Source organism: Pteropus vampyrus, unplaced genomic scaffold (assembly GCF_000151845.1).
Source record: "Pteropus vampyrus isolate Shadow unplaced genomic scaffold, Pvam_2.0 Scaffold311, whole genome shotgun sequence".
Lineage (NCBI taxonomy): Eukaryota > Metazoa > Chordata > Mammalia > Chiroptera > Pteropodidae > Pteropus > Pteropus vampyrus.
The window spans coordinates 776,948-791,684 of NW_011889092.1; the positions used below are offsets into that span (position 1 = coordinate 776,948).

General features: G+C 39.6%; 1 protein-coding gene and 1 long non-coding RNA gene across 7 annotated transcripts in view; one reads left to right on the top strand and one right to left on the bottom strand.

Moving 5' to 3' along the window:
• Positions 1-1,202: 1,202 nt before the first annotated feature.
• Positions 1,203-9,829, bottom strand: LOC105303642. The gene is made up of 3 exons (XR_896923.2): positions 9,677-9,829; positions 5,769-5,896; positions 1,203-1,417 (listed from the first exon to the last, which is right to left on the bottom strand). It is a non-coding gene; the product is annotated as an uncharacterized LOC105303642 (long non-coding RNA).
• A 170-nt stretch (positions 9,830-9,999) lies between these two features.
• FAM168A (family with sequence similarity 168 member A) overlaps positions 10,000-14,737 on the top strand; it is a 158,763-nt gene continuing 154,025 nt past the window's right edge. For 2 of the 6 annotated variants that reach the window (XM_011377390.2, XM_011377391.2), the window contains exon 1: positions 10,108-10,447. The gene's annotated coding sequence lies outside the window, so the exon portion shown is untranslated. Of the gene's footprint in view, positions 10,019-10,107; positions 10,448-14,737 lie in introns of those variants that run through there. The other 4 variants (XM_011377389.2, XM_011377388.2, XM_023521664.1 and 1 more) reach the window with 4 other exon arrangements.

Sequence of the window (14,737 nt, forward strand, 5' to 3'; positions counted from 1 at the left end):
TATTCACTTTGTTTATTCCATTTAATATACTTCTCATCTCAGATAATGTGTTCTTCATTTCAGACTGGTTCCCTTTTATAATTTCCATTTCCATTTTTATGTTTTTTATCTCTTTGTTGAAGTTCTCACTGAATTTATCTCCACTTCCCAAAAGTTCATTGAGCATCTTTATAACCAGTGTTTTGAACTCTGCATCTGTTAGATTACTTGACTCCATTATATCTGGATCTCTGTTCTGTTCTCTCATGTGATTTCCGCGTTTTTGTCTTCCCATTTTGGCTGCCTTTGTATGTCTGTTTCTATGTACTAAGCAGAGCTCCTAAGTCTCCCGGTCTTATTAGTGTGGATTTGTGAAGTAGGTGTCCAGTGGCACAGTCCTGAGAGGGGTTCAGCTACAGGCCAAATTTAGCCCAAGCCCCTGCCTTTCTGGGGCCACCTGTTAAGATTCAGCAAACAATCCACAGATGCTGTGCTTAAACCAAGGCCAGCTGCCTCCAGTGTGAATCTAGGTGCTGCTCAGGAAGGAGCATCTGACTCGCTGAGGCTATACCTGGATGTGGCTTGGGTGGGGCCGTGAGTTGGTGGAGGCGGGGTTTCAAGGAATCCTCTGGGCAGAGTGACCTCTGTTATCTAGTTTGATGATGTCACAGGTATGGCGGCACTGTGTCCATGCACTGGGAGTGAGGAGGGCTCAACAGGGAACAATGGATACCGCCGGTACTTCTGAACAGAGCGAGTCTCGCTTCGTCCCTCACTCCGACAATGTCTCCCTGTAAGTTTCTGGTGCCCCCTGCACACAGCTGAATTGGCACTGGTGCTCAGAGTGAGCAGGTCCATCACTGCAAAAATCTGCTCGCGGACCCAGCCCCTTTAAGAGGAGTCTGCTGCTGCCCCAGCCTCCGTCTCACTCAGCCACCTGATACTAGGCAGCCCGGCGTCCTCACCCCATCTGACCTTCTGCCGTTACAGGGTGATTTCTTGGATTTCTCCGTAGTTGTATGGCTTGTTCATCCCAGGCGATTTTTCCTTTCTGTTGCTCCTTGTTTCCATCACAACTTTGATTTGATCACCAGAGGGATGAACAGAGCCTCTTTCATGTATGCCATTTTCCCCCCCAGATAGATCTTTTTTAACAGTTCAAGCATAAGCAGTCCAAGTAGTAGTATAAATGATCTATTCTACATAAGAAATTATCCCAAAACTTAGTGGCTTAAAACAATAGACATTTATTGTCTCACATATTTTCTGTGGTCAGGAATTTAGAAGTGTGGCCTAACTACGTGATTCAGGGGCTTCATGAGGTTGCAGTCATCTGAAGGCTTGACAGGAAGCTTGGTTGTTGGCAGGAGGTCTTAGTTCCTCATAATGTGAATCTGTTCTCACGACATGGCAGCTGGCTTCTGCCAAAGCAAGTGATCTAAGAGAAAATGAGGCAGAAGCCACAAAGCGTTTTATTACCTCATCTCAGAAGTTACACTCTGTTGGAGGTGTGAATATCAGGAGGTAAGAATTATTGCAGGCCATATTGCAGACTGGCTAACATAATCTGCTTTCTTGACCCTAAAGATTTATATCTCTTCTACATGCAAAATACCCTTACCCTCTTCCAAGGCCCTCAAAAGTTGCATCCCATCAGAGCATCAACTTTTTCTGGATTTCATCCAGAATTTCACTATTTTAGTCAAATTCAGATGCAAATGAGGCTTCTTGGGAGTAATTCCTTAAGTATTTTCATCAATGATAGTTCTGCTTTATCAAAACATCTTTGAATGAAAGACAAGTTATCTGTTCTCTACCGATCCAACATACCATGGTGGGACAAGCCTAGGAAAACTGCTATAAACCTTTCTATTCAAAAACGGAGAAAACAGGAAGCACATAGAAGTTACTGGTCCATAGCAATTCTAAACTCAAGCAGGGCACACATTGATTCTGAAATTAAGCAGTTCCCCAACTTGGGAATACTTCTCTGTGGTTCTTGGTTCTGCCCCCTGAGTCATCCTTACTTTTTCATGAAAGGTAGCCTGTGTTTGTAGCTGAGTAGTTTTTTCAGTCTATTTCCTGTCTGTGCAAGTTTTGGAGTCTAAAGGCTTCTCTCTGTCCCTTTCTAATGTAGGTATTTGAGTTTGTGACACATGGTTTAGACAAAAAGATCATGCAAGGAAAAGCAAAATCTGTATTCAAGGAACTTCCAGGAGTTCAGTATGACAATGTACATGGAAAATTTATTGATCTTCTGGGATATAATGTAAGTCTAATAAAATTCCAAAGAACTGAAATCATATAGAATATGCTCGGTAACCACAATTGAATTATGCTAGTAACCAAAAACAAAAGAAAACTGGAGAATCCCAAAGTATTTGGAAATTTAACAGTATACTACAAAATAATTCATGAGTCAAAAAAATAAACTACAATAGACGTTAGAAAATATTTGAATCAGATGATAATGAAAATACGATATGTCAAAACTTGTGGAAAGCAGCTAAAGCCAAGCTTAGGTGAAATTTGTAGCTTTAACCGTATATATTGGAAAGAAAAAATGGCTGAAAATCAATTATCTAAATATTTACCTCAAATAGTTAGGAAAAACATCCAGAAATCAAATCTAAATAAAGTAGAAGGAACAAAATAATAAAGTTAATAAAATGGAAAACAAGGATCAAAAGAACCAAAAGTTAATTCTCTGACAAGACTACTAAAATTGATTAACGTCTGGCAAGACTGATGAAAGCATAAAAGAGGAGACACAAGTATCACTTTAGAAATGAGTACAGTCACTACAGATTCTGCATTCATCAGAAAGTTGAGAGGCTATTATAATTATATCCCAACAAACTTGAAAATTCAGATTAAATGGGTGAATTCCTAAAAACAAACAAACAAACAAAAAATCACAGCCTACTAAAATTGACACAAGAAGAAATATGAAAACTGAGTAGTCCATTTCTATTAAAGAAATTAAAGTTTTCATTAAAAAAAAAAAAAATCTCCCCACAAAGACAACTCCAGGTTCAGTTGCTTCCAGAGAACAGAAAAAGTGGTAATATTTCTCAACTTATTTTATGTGGTCAGCAACACTTAGATATAAAAACCTAACAAGGACATTACAAGGAAGGAAAATTACAGGCCAAAGCAAGATGCAAAAATTAAAAAAAAATAAAAATAATCAGTAAAACAAATCCAAAGTTCTATAAATAAGATACTACTATACAACCAATTGGTGTTTCTTCCAGGAATACAAGATTTGACATTTGACATTTGAAAATTAATCAATATAATTTACCACACTCACAGAGTAAAGTTCAGAAAAATCACAGGATCATCTCAAGAGATGTAGAAAAATCTTTTGATGAAAGTTACTACCCATTTATGATAAAATCCTTTTCAAACTAAGAAGAGAAGAGAACTTCCCTTATCTGAAAAACTACATGAACAAAAACCCTATATCAAACATCATACTTACTGGTGAAATATAAAAATCTTTTCCCTTGAGAGGGGAATGAGAATAGGGTGCCCACGATCACCACTTCTATTTAACATTGTGCTGGAGGTCCTCCCCAATGAAATAACAAAAAAAAGTGTAGGATTAGAAAAAAGAAGTAAAACTGTCATTATTTGAGGGCAGGGGCTTGACCTGATTCCTCTGCCAGGGCCTAGTACTGCGTAGGTGTTTGGTAGCTAACTACTGAGTGGACAGATGGAGCAATGAATGGACAAAGAGAATGTTAAGTACTAGGGCCCTAACGCAGGAACCTTTACTACATGAGCACTGACCATTACATGATCCACAGAAAAAAAATAAAACAACAGTGAAATTGCACACAATGAAAATTTTTGTGAATGGAAGAACCAGAGAAATATCCTCGGTAAAATGTAGATCAGCAAAGACCTGGCCTAGTCTCCATTTCTATTTTTCTCTAGGAGCTTTAGCAGAGAGGCCAGGATATTTGGCCCACTGTTTGGCCCCTAAGGATGTTTTTGTCTTGTGTTTTTCAATACAGATTTTTAGATAAAATTATGTCATATTGATTACTTTTCACTGAGAAAATATTTCCTAGAACAAATGCCATTGGGTCAGTTCAATACCTTTGATTTTTCTACACAGCCTTTAAATCTATTTCCAATTTAATCCATTTTCATTTAAATTGAGCTATAATTATCTTCATCTGAAAAATAATTTTCTGTTTAAGTTTTATAATGATGATTTGTCAATTTAAAACATCCATATCACAGTTTAATAATTAAAGCTCTGCCATTGTCAGTTTTATGATCATTATTTCTATCTTCTATCAAGTTCACTTTTCCTGGAGAAATTTTACAGATTTACATTTTGTCTGGAAGATGTTTTATTTTTCCATCAGATTTTAGTCAATAAGTAATTTCATTGTGTGCAATTTAGCTGCTGTCGGTTTTATTTTTTCTGTTGATTATGTAGTAGGTATGAATCTTACTCCACAAACTTAGAGAAGTAAGAAATGACATATTACTTTATTAATTTAAATCAAATTAAAGCTAACTTAATTTCTGGTCATTATTTGGATTCCTTCTCTCTCAAAGGATCTGGGGTCTTATGTTTAGAAAAATATTTGGAAAGTCCCCTTTCATGCTTAGTGGATAGCTATTTACTTCTGTCTACCATATGCTATTCCTCCTTCACATCCAGAGAGCAGGTCACACACATTTCCAAGCCCCAAACATTATAATGAATAAGTATCCAATTGAAGACATGGTGGTCCAGTAAGGAGAAATGATTTTCCCAATGTCATAGGTTCTAGGTGACTGAGCTGGGATATGAACCCAGATCTGTCTTCATCATGTCTATGCAGTTTGTGTGACACCATAGTTCTTCACCTAATTCCGAATATGAGCGATCTCAAGAGACAGGGCAAGAACTAAGAGTGCAGTAAGTGTTAAAAAGAGAAAAGGCACAGATTTGAAGACAATGGACATTAACACCAATTTTCCATAGCTGCTGTTAGAGATGACAAATTAAATAGAACTGATAAACATTTCCCAAAATAGGCTCCTCTGAATCTGTTTGGAGGACTTGAAATATTTGCTGATGATTTGATTACTTGGGTTTCCAGCTAAATTGCTGTATTAATTTCCTAGGGCTGTCTTAACAACTTGCCACAAACTGGGTGGCTTCAAACAATAGAAATTTATTTTCTCACAGTTGTGGAGGCCAGAAGTCTGAAATCAAGGTATTGGCAAGGTGGTTCCTTCTACAGTTTCTGAGGGAGAATCCCTCCGTGCATCTATCCTAGCTTCAGGAGGCTGCTGGCAATCCTTAGTGTTCCTTGGTTTGGGGTGCATGACTGATCTTTGCCTGTACCTTCACATGGCTTTCCCCTTGGTCTCTCTGTCTCAAATCTCCTCTCTCTTCCCTCATAAAAACAGCGCTCATTAGATGACTCTCATCCTGATATTCTTAAAGGCTGAGACCCTACTTCTAAGTAAGGTTACATTTACAGATATTGGCATTAGGATTTGGACATATGGGCATATGCCGGAGATTACAGTTCTAGACCACTACAATAAAGCAAGTCGTAACTTCTTGCTGGTGGAGGGTCTTGCCTTCAATTTGTAAAAAACCGAAACGTCTGTGAAGCACAATAAAGCGAAGTGCAATAAAATGAGGTATGCCTGTATTTTTGGGGGAGGCACAATTCAACTCACTATATTTGGTATGCCTTTTTTACTTTTAAGTTTATGCATTTGAGCAGCACAATTTATGTAAAGGATCCTCCCTAACATAAACTTACCTCCCAGTTCTTTTCTGGCATTTGTTAGTAACAACTCTCGCTTTTGTCAGCTCTTCACAGCATGGAAAGTATCTGGTACCTTAATTAGCTCTCTTCTCTGCCCTGGGAGTTCTGCAAGGCCAGCCATTCTGTGGACAAGGAAAAAGGTGAAGGAGAGGAACAGACTTGACTGAGGATGCCCAATCCTGGCTGAGGTGGGATTTGAACTGAGGACGTCAAAACTCTTTCCTTATACTGCTGCTGCTGCATGGGAGCTTAGGTAGCTGTAATCAGTTCGTGCAGATTAATTTGTGATTTACTTTTGCTCTTAACTTTATTTAATGTACAATTTTCCCTTGTTTAAAATTTTTTCAGCTTTATTGGTTTTTTTTCCTTATCATTTTGATTATTTATACAGTCTATATACTTGTCATGTTAATTGATTAATTAATTCGACCACCATTTTCTGAAGCCTTACCCTGTGAGAAGCTCTGGACTGAACTGAGCACTGGCCACAGAGAGGAACCAGATCACCTTGGTTCTTTTCCCTGAAGGTAGTAAATAGATAATAACTATGACAATGTTAGCAGGCTGTGGGAGATAAGTGGGCTCTTAACCTAAATGGGGGTCAGGAAAGGCTTCTTGATGCCTGACTTAGGTCTTAAATGATAGGCAGGATGCAATCTTATTCCTTTTATATTGGCTACTAGAATTAAATATTATGATGGGCATTTGATACCAATCTATTGAACGTTAGTAGTGTGTTATTAATTTTCTAGCATTCTGTCTAGCTGCCATAACACGTTTATATAACAGCTTTCATCACAAATGGTTCATTTGCCCAGTGTTTGGTCATTTACAAAACATTTTTACACTCTGTCTCATTTGCTGTCACAAAAACCTCTTCGAGAATGCTTTGTTTACATGCATATATTTTTCTTTTCATATCTTAGCTAAACTCAAAAATTAGATAACTTTGGAACTTAGGATCATTCAAATTGCACTAACAGAATTACACCAGGGTCTGGTTTCTGATCCTAACTTGGCCTTCCGCTCTCTGGGTCTCAATTTCCTTTACCATAAAATGGTCATGCGAAGGACATTTAGGCTGAAAGATTAAATGAGATAATGGATCTTAGACACCAGCACAGCACCTGGCTCATTAAAGATCAGTTCTCATAACACAGTCTCTAATGTCCATTTTCCTGCAATTCTAAAGCAATTCTTAAAGTAACACTCCAGCCCACAAATGTGCCAAGGCTCTTAAAGAGATGCTTTGAGAGAGAGCCAGCTCATTAACATAGGTGAGAAAAAAACCATCTCACAGTCATTAATCAGACAGTAACAGGCAAAGGATAGTGTTCTGACACTGTCATTTTGACTCTGAGTTTGTTTTACTTGGGTTGCAGAAAAAAATTGGATGTGGTAGGAAATAATCAACATAAAATAAAACTGACAGTGGCTAAAATACACGTGGTAAAAATTTATCGTGGATGGAAAAGCAAACTGAATGATCCCTTCTTTGTTGGTAACCCTGAACATGGCAAAGTTGACCCCTGGGAAAATTCCCCTTGGTAGAAATAATCAACACAAAATAAAACTGACAATGGCTCAAATTGCTCCCAGGAAAAGATGAACTTGGTGGCAATAATGACTAGAAATTTCATAACGGCTGAAGCAATAATCATTAAAAATCAATAAGGATAACTGATGAATCAAATCTTTCTTGTAAAATTGATAGAGAAAAGCATATAGCTTGATGAAAATTCAATATAGAAAAAATCTAGAAAAGTTAGAAATTGTTTAACTGTGCTATATAGAAAATTTATCAAGGAACTACATGGTTTTAGTGGAGTTAATTCCTTAAATACTTCAATAAATTCATTAATAATGGTATAATTCTGAGTAAAGAGTTTACATGCCAAGACATAGTAGGGATTTGGAGAAAGAATTCTCAAATTAGATGAAGGGTTTGGACTATAATTAGCATTTTACAATCTTCAAAAACACTTTCATATATGTTGTTTTTTTGGATTTTCCTAATAATCTTTTCAGGTGACAGGGCAGGAATCATTTCTTCCATTTACAGATATAAACACTGAAGTCATCTAGCATGTCCATACAAAGTTTAATTCAGGATCTAATTTCCAGATTCCTAGTCCAGTAAGCTTCCTCATACCTATTCTCCTAACTCAGATAATCCTTTGTTGTTAGGACAGACCAGACTCTTTCTAATTTTGATTACCCAGCCCCCACTTTCTGGCAGTTGGAGAAAAAGGGAAAAGAAGGAGTGAAAGGTTTTAGAAGAGGGGATGGCCAATGAAACTCAGAGAGGGGAAGGGATATAGCCAACATGTCCTAAGAACTTTTCTTAACTATTCTCAGACTAAAGAGAAGTAGTATATTTTTGGGGAGTGAGAGTGGGATTTTAAGGCTGGACAAATAGGACGAAAAAACGAGATATGCAGTTTGAGAAAAACAGTGCTTGATGTATTTGGAGAAAGTGAGTTCTAAGGGATAGGAGTGTAAGTAGACTTTCGTGGGGTAAGGCTGAAGGACTGGCTGCAGCAGGACTGTTAAGCAATAATCTTGGCAACCTGGGCTTTCTCCAGCAGGCCTGTAGTTCTCCAGTGGGCTAGCTAGTTCTCCAGTGGGCTAGCTAGCTTGAATGTTCTCGTGTTTCTTGCACAACACCGAGGAATAATGACATATGAAATCTAAAACACTGTCATTGAGTACAAGATTTATGCTAAATCAGAGATCATTTGATACCATATTCCATATTTTAGGAGAGCTGGACACAGAAGGGGAATTTTTTTTTTAGTGTAAAACTTATTCAGTCTATAGACAATACTTTAAGTAGAACTTTGTAGACCCTTCTTAAAAATTATTTATTTACTTATTTTTGTAGACCCTTTATAATAACTGTTCCTCCCCGCCTACTTCCCCTCCCCAAAGTGATCTCTGGCCCACAGATTGGAAGCTACTGCTGTAAGAATTCAGATGTAAGGAAAATCAGTGTGCCTAAAATATGTTCTACGGAAGGTAGGACTTTGTCTCGAATTTCAAGAATGAATAGGAGATAAGGAGTGGAAATGGGTGTGGGAAGCCCAGAAGGAAACATTTGAGAAGAGACCAATGAAAACAGAAAATTCTCCCTACTAAATTAACTTTTATGATATTTAAGTGACCGTTATTTAATAGTGGAACTGTTGAGCTCACAAGAAAAACCAGACAGGCCTACTCTTGGGTTATTACTGAGGGCAATAGGAAGCCAGGGAAAGCTTTTAGGCAGCAAAGAAAGGCTGTTGGAGTTGAAATTGTATTTTTGAAAATAGTCTTATAGTTTAAAAAATTATGTGCTTTTAAACAATTTAGGCAATGTGAAAATAAAAATTTTTTGAAATCTGATACCCTTTCCTCCAGATAATATTTTTAGACCCTTTTCCCTGAAATCTGTGATTATAGAATACTATCTCAAACTTCATGTAAGTTGGACAATTCTAAACATGCTGTTGTTATCAATATTTTTCCCTTGAGAATAAAATGTGAATAGCTTTTAATGTCAGTAAATAGATTTATATCTATTATTTTAAATGGCTACTTAGTACTGCATTGTTTGTATATATACTTTATTTAATCAGCCTCTATTGATGGACTTTTCTTCCTCTTATAATCAATAACCTCATATAACCTTGTGCATTCATCTTTTCCAAATTGATTATCTTTTTAAGGTAAACTCTTAAAAATAATGAAGCTGGGTCAAGTATTATGCCCATTTTACATTTGGATTCAAGTTGCCAAACCGTCCTCAGGTTTGCAGGGAGTCCAGAAGGAATCTGAGACATTAGTTCTGGTGTGAGATGGTGGCAACGGGGATGGCGAAAAGAGTATAATCTTACAGGTGATCTAGCCTATCTAGGCCTAACCTCGGTGGGTTGGCACATTCGTTCCCTTTTTCCTTCTCCTTCACTTCTTTTTCGTAACATGGAGGCAGAACTGAGAACTGCATCTCCCAGCATTTCGCAGGGACCACGCTCCCTGGGAATTGTAGTTCCGGGTCTGAGAAAGGGCCGGAAGGAAGGCGGGAAGCTGTGGGGTATGCTGGGAAATGTAGTCCAGCGAACAGCGACGGCGGTGTCGGGGCACGAGGTTTGAGGTGCTGAGATCATTAACACCCAGGGAAGATGGGGCCAGGAGTGACCTAACTCCCTTCACATGTGGTCTTTGAAACTACAAAAGCTGCTCTCGGCGATTGGCTTCACGCCACTGTATGTGAGCGGGAGGGCCCGGCTCCTCCGCGTTGGGCGCGCGGCAGGCTGCGCAGGCCGCGCGCGGGCCGAAGCAGGGCACGCCGGGAGTTGTGGTCTTTGCACGCTAAGGCTGTGGGACGTGTCGCGGTGCTGCGCCGCTTCTTCCCCGCCCTTCTTATAGGTTCCCCCCCTTCCCTTCGCCTCCTCCTCTCTCGCCCGCAGCCGAGCGTCCCCTCCCCCCACCCGTCGGGCTTCTCGGCGGCTACTGCAGAGGATTCAGAGCCGAGTCGCTGAAGAGGAGGAGGCTCCTGGTTCCTGCGCGCCATCCGCCACCTTACTGGACACGGGCGAGGGAGCGAGAGCGTTGCTTCTTTAGCCTACAGAGAAGACAAGGGCATCGCCGCCTCAGCCACCGCCGCCGCGGTTTTCGTCTGCAGCGGCTCGCCGGTGAGCAGACTACCCCCCCTCCGGTCCGCTCCCCCTGAGCCTGGGCCGGTGGCATTGGGGAAGATGAGAGTGGGGGCTGCGGAGCGCGGGTTGGGGGAAGGGGGTTGAGGTCGCGATGGAACGGCGGGCTGGCTGGGGAGACTTGTCCAGGCGCGGGCTGGGGGGTGGGGTGAGGGTGGGACCCAAGCAGGTTGGGAGGGCGGCGACAGGGGAAGGGGACTTTTAATGGAGAATAACTGGACTTGGGACAAGAGCGTGGGTTCGGGGTGTCGGGAATTTGGGATGGTTTGGGGGCGAGCTAGATGATAAGACTGGAATGGGGTAGCTTTTAATGGAGGAGGGGACTGAATTAGGGTGGTGGATTTGGGGTTGGCTTGGAGCAGTTGACAGTTTGGGATTCGGGCCGGGGTAGGGGGATCATTTCAATAGCGAGTGTAATTGCAGGATTGGATAGGACCGGGGGGAGGGGTGGCTGATAATTCAGGAGGGTGCAATTTGGGGTGGACCTAGGGCAGGCTAATAGAAGTGGTAGAAGCTGGGGGTGAGGGGCTTGGCATGGGTTGAGACCTGAGCTTGAAGAGTGGGCGTTTGCCATCTGGGGGTGGTGGAATTTGTGGAGACTTATGGAATAGCGTGGGTTGGGAGAGCAAAGGAGGTAGAATTTGGGGTTTTCCTGGGGAGTGCTTATGGAGGTTGGAATAGAAGCTGGTGGAGGTGGGACTCGTTAAGGAGAGTGTGATGGTGAGCTGGCAGGAGGGGGATAAATTAGAAATTAGGCCCAAAGTGAGTGGACGAAATTTGAGATTAGGCCGGGGTGGGGAGTGGGGTGGCACAGTGGGATAGGATTTTAGGATGATCTTAGAACCACTGGAAGGGGGCATAGGTGGCTCCCTGGGTGCAGGGTCGAGGCAGAGGGCACGACAGAAAACGCTGCTGAGCTGGATTCGCTGAAAGAATAGTGGCAGGTGGTGAGCGATGTTGGGGGATGGTGTCTTGAAGAAAATATCTCTTGGCGAAGGTGGCAGAGGGAATTTTGGAGAAGTAATGTCTAAGATGAACTGGTAGGACTGGAGAGGTGGTTGCTGATGGTGAGGTATCAGAAGGGTCATCTAAGGAGTGGGAGACATGGAATTGTTGGTATGGATGAGGCCGAGAGGATGGAGAAGGGCAGCAAGCAGTGCTGAGAAGAGGTGGATTGGATGATTCTGGAGAGGAAGGATTTGGATGGCCTCCAAGAGACAGAAGAGGGTTAAGGGTTAGACTTAAATGGACAGCTTTGGAGGCCATGGTTGGAGGAGGGACCGTAATCATAGAAGACTTTGTAGGGGACAGAGAAGGTACGTTAAAGAATCTCCTAGAGGACATCTTAAGCCGTTAGTTTAATCTTTGTTTCATTTATATTATTATTTGGAAGTAAACATCCCAAAGGGTAAAGTTGTGAGGGGCTTCAGTTAGGTAGAATTGAGGAGGGGAGAGTGTCTTCTGTTATAGGCACACCTTGGAGATAGTGCAGGCTCCTGTCCAGACCACTGCAATAAGCGAGTATTGCAATAAAGTGAGTCATGATCTTATTGCTGGTGGAGGGTCTTGCCTTCAATTTGTAAAAACTGCAACATCTCTGAAGAGCAATAACATGAAGCTCAATAAAATGTGGTATGCCTGTGTTCATATAAAAAGAAAGTTGAGAGAAAAAAATCCCACTTCCAAACTAAAGGTGGAGAAGATAAAACTGGCATGTGACAGATAGCTTTCTATATGATGTCTCTGCCTTCTTTCTGCCCTCCCCCTGGCGCATTTAAAAATTAGTCCTGGAATTTAGAATTAAATATATTTGATGAGCTTGAGGTAGCTAAGGGAGCTTTCCTTGCTTGAGAAGCGATGAATGAGACTGAAAAATATAAAGCTGAATTTATTTCCTAGTCAGGCAGGGTGGATGTCTGCAGAAAGAGCTTAGGCCTTTTTTTTCTCCTCTTCAAATTGATTGCTTGAAGACTCCATTTATTGGTGTCCTGGTTTGTAAGGCAATTAGGCCTATCATTGTATTGTAGGCTAATAATCCTGAGATGAATTTTGGCACCATCGCTTTATGTAAACAGAAGACAGGATATATAGAAATGTCATAAATATTCATTGATGAGATGGTTTGGTATTGATGGAGTTTTTCATTTGATTCTCTTCTGACATTACTTGATAAGATTTAAAATAATTGGACTATATTTCTGTAGATTGCATTTTCTTCACAGGAATTCAGTTGGTCAGAATTCTGTCAGATGTGGATAAATAAAACATAGAATTATTTTTATTTTATTTTTTAGAAGATAGAATTAATGTGGACATATTAACTAAAGAAACACTATGTCCATATATTCATTATAAATTTTATTTAAAGCTAAGTGATACTCTATTCTCATGGCAGAATGGTGATGTGGGGAGGTATAGAGAGGTGTGCATCGAGGAAACATCTTTAGGGAAACAATTTTCTGGACTTAATTGCAATAACTATGAAGTATTAAAATGAAGTAGTTGTTGATTAGAGCTCAGATGGAAAAAATGGGGAGGGATGTAAAAAGGATAAAATTGGCACCAATGGGATCAAAATAATTCTTTTTGTTTAAGCTTTGGAGTTCAGCTCACAAGCAAATCATTTCTTTGGCTTTCACAGCAGAGCAAATAAAAATACTCAATATTTAGAATTTTTTTTTTTGTAGTTTCAAAATGGGCAAAATGATAGAAGTTTGGACTTGGAATTGAAAGTTTTTTTAATGAGGAAGCTTTCTGTATTACAATAAAAATCAGGTTTGAGCAATTACTTGTAATTAAATGAGAATTTAATCTAATTAATGCAAGCATTTTTTTCTCAAAAGTTTACTCTGGGGTCCCGACATTGCTTTTGTAGATCCTCAGGCTTGATCTTGAGGTGCAAAATTTATATTAAAAGCAGATTTGGAAAGCTCAAAATGAAAAGTAATTGCCTGGGAGAGATGTCGTGGTGGATTTTTCCCCTCTCACAGCTGTGGTCACCTGTGCTGTAGAAATGTATGTAAAGTTTTAGCATCTATATCTCATTTGATTCTTCTGATATTCTGGTGAGAAGGGGAGAGCAGATGGAGGTATTGGTAGATAGGCATCTTGGTAGAATGAATAGCCTATGAATTTAGGGGTTGAGAGTTTAAATCCCCATACCAGCACTTGATAACTGAGTGATTTCAGGAAAGTCATTAAAAACCTTTCATACCTCGTGGTAATGGTTATACAACATTATGAATGTTCTTACTTCCACTGAATTATACTCTTAAATATGGTTAAAATGGTTTAAAAAGAAACACCTTTCATATTTCACAAAGCTGTCAAGGGGAACAAATCAGTTCATGTCTAGAGATAACTTTATGTCCTGAAAACACTGCATATGTAAAATATTTGTTCAATATTTATTTACTTATTGCTTGCTAAGTGCCAGGGGAAATGAATATGAACAAAAAACAGTTGTCAATGAGCTCAGTGTCGTGGGAGAGACACAGAAGTGAGGCAAAAAGAGTATGGTGAAGAATCTGGGTTCTGAAGTCTATCCATTTACTACCTGTGTGACCTTGGGTACAATAGTCTCATCTGTAAAGTGGGTATAAGAATTAATCTCATAAAGTTATTCTGAGGATTAAACAATAAATCGTGGAAAGCATTTAGCACAGTATATTACGTAGTACACATTAAAAAGTATTAGTTATTGCCATTATTAGTATTAGTTATTGCCATTATTATATAGGAAGAGACTAGAAAGTGAATAGCTTTGTGTCGTCTTACCATTGAGTTCTTAGTATTATTATTAAGAAGATGGTATTACTTTGTATTATCATCTCACAGTTTATCTGCATATTTGCATGTTTGTGCTGTGGTCTAGGAATTTTAAACTGTAAAGTACTAAACCTATATTAGTTGTTAGCTTCCTCATCTACAAAATAAGAAAAAACTGCTTTGAGAGGTTAAATGACTTAAGGTTTCAGTCAGTAGGTGGAAGAGACTGGTCATACCCCCAGATTCTGATTCCTCAACCCTGTTTATATCTTTTTTTTAAAATCGTGAAACAAATCATATATATATAAGTGTATATAACATAAATCTTCCACTTAAAAAATGATAAATTGTAGACCTGTGTTTTGCCACCAGCTTAATAAAAAGTATCTCTGGTACCTTTAAAGCCTCTTGTGATCCCTTGCCTGATTGAATCTCCCTCCCTCAGAAGTAAGCAGATTTCTGAATTTTGTGTGAACCATTCATTCCTTTGCTTTTCTTTAT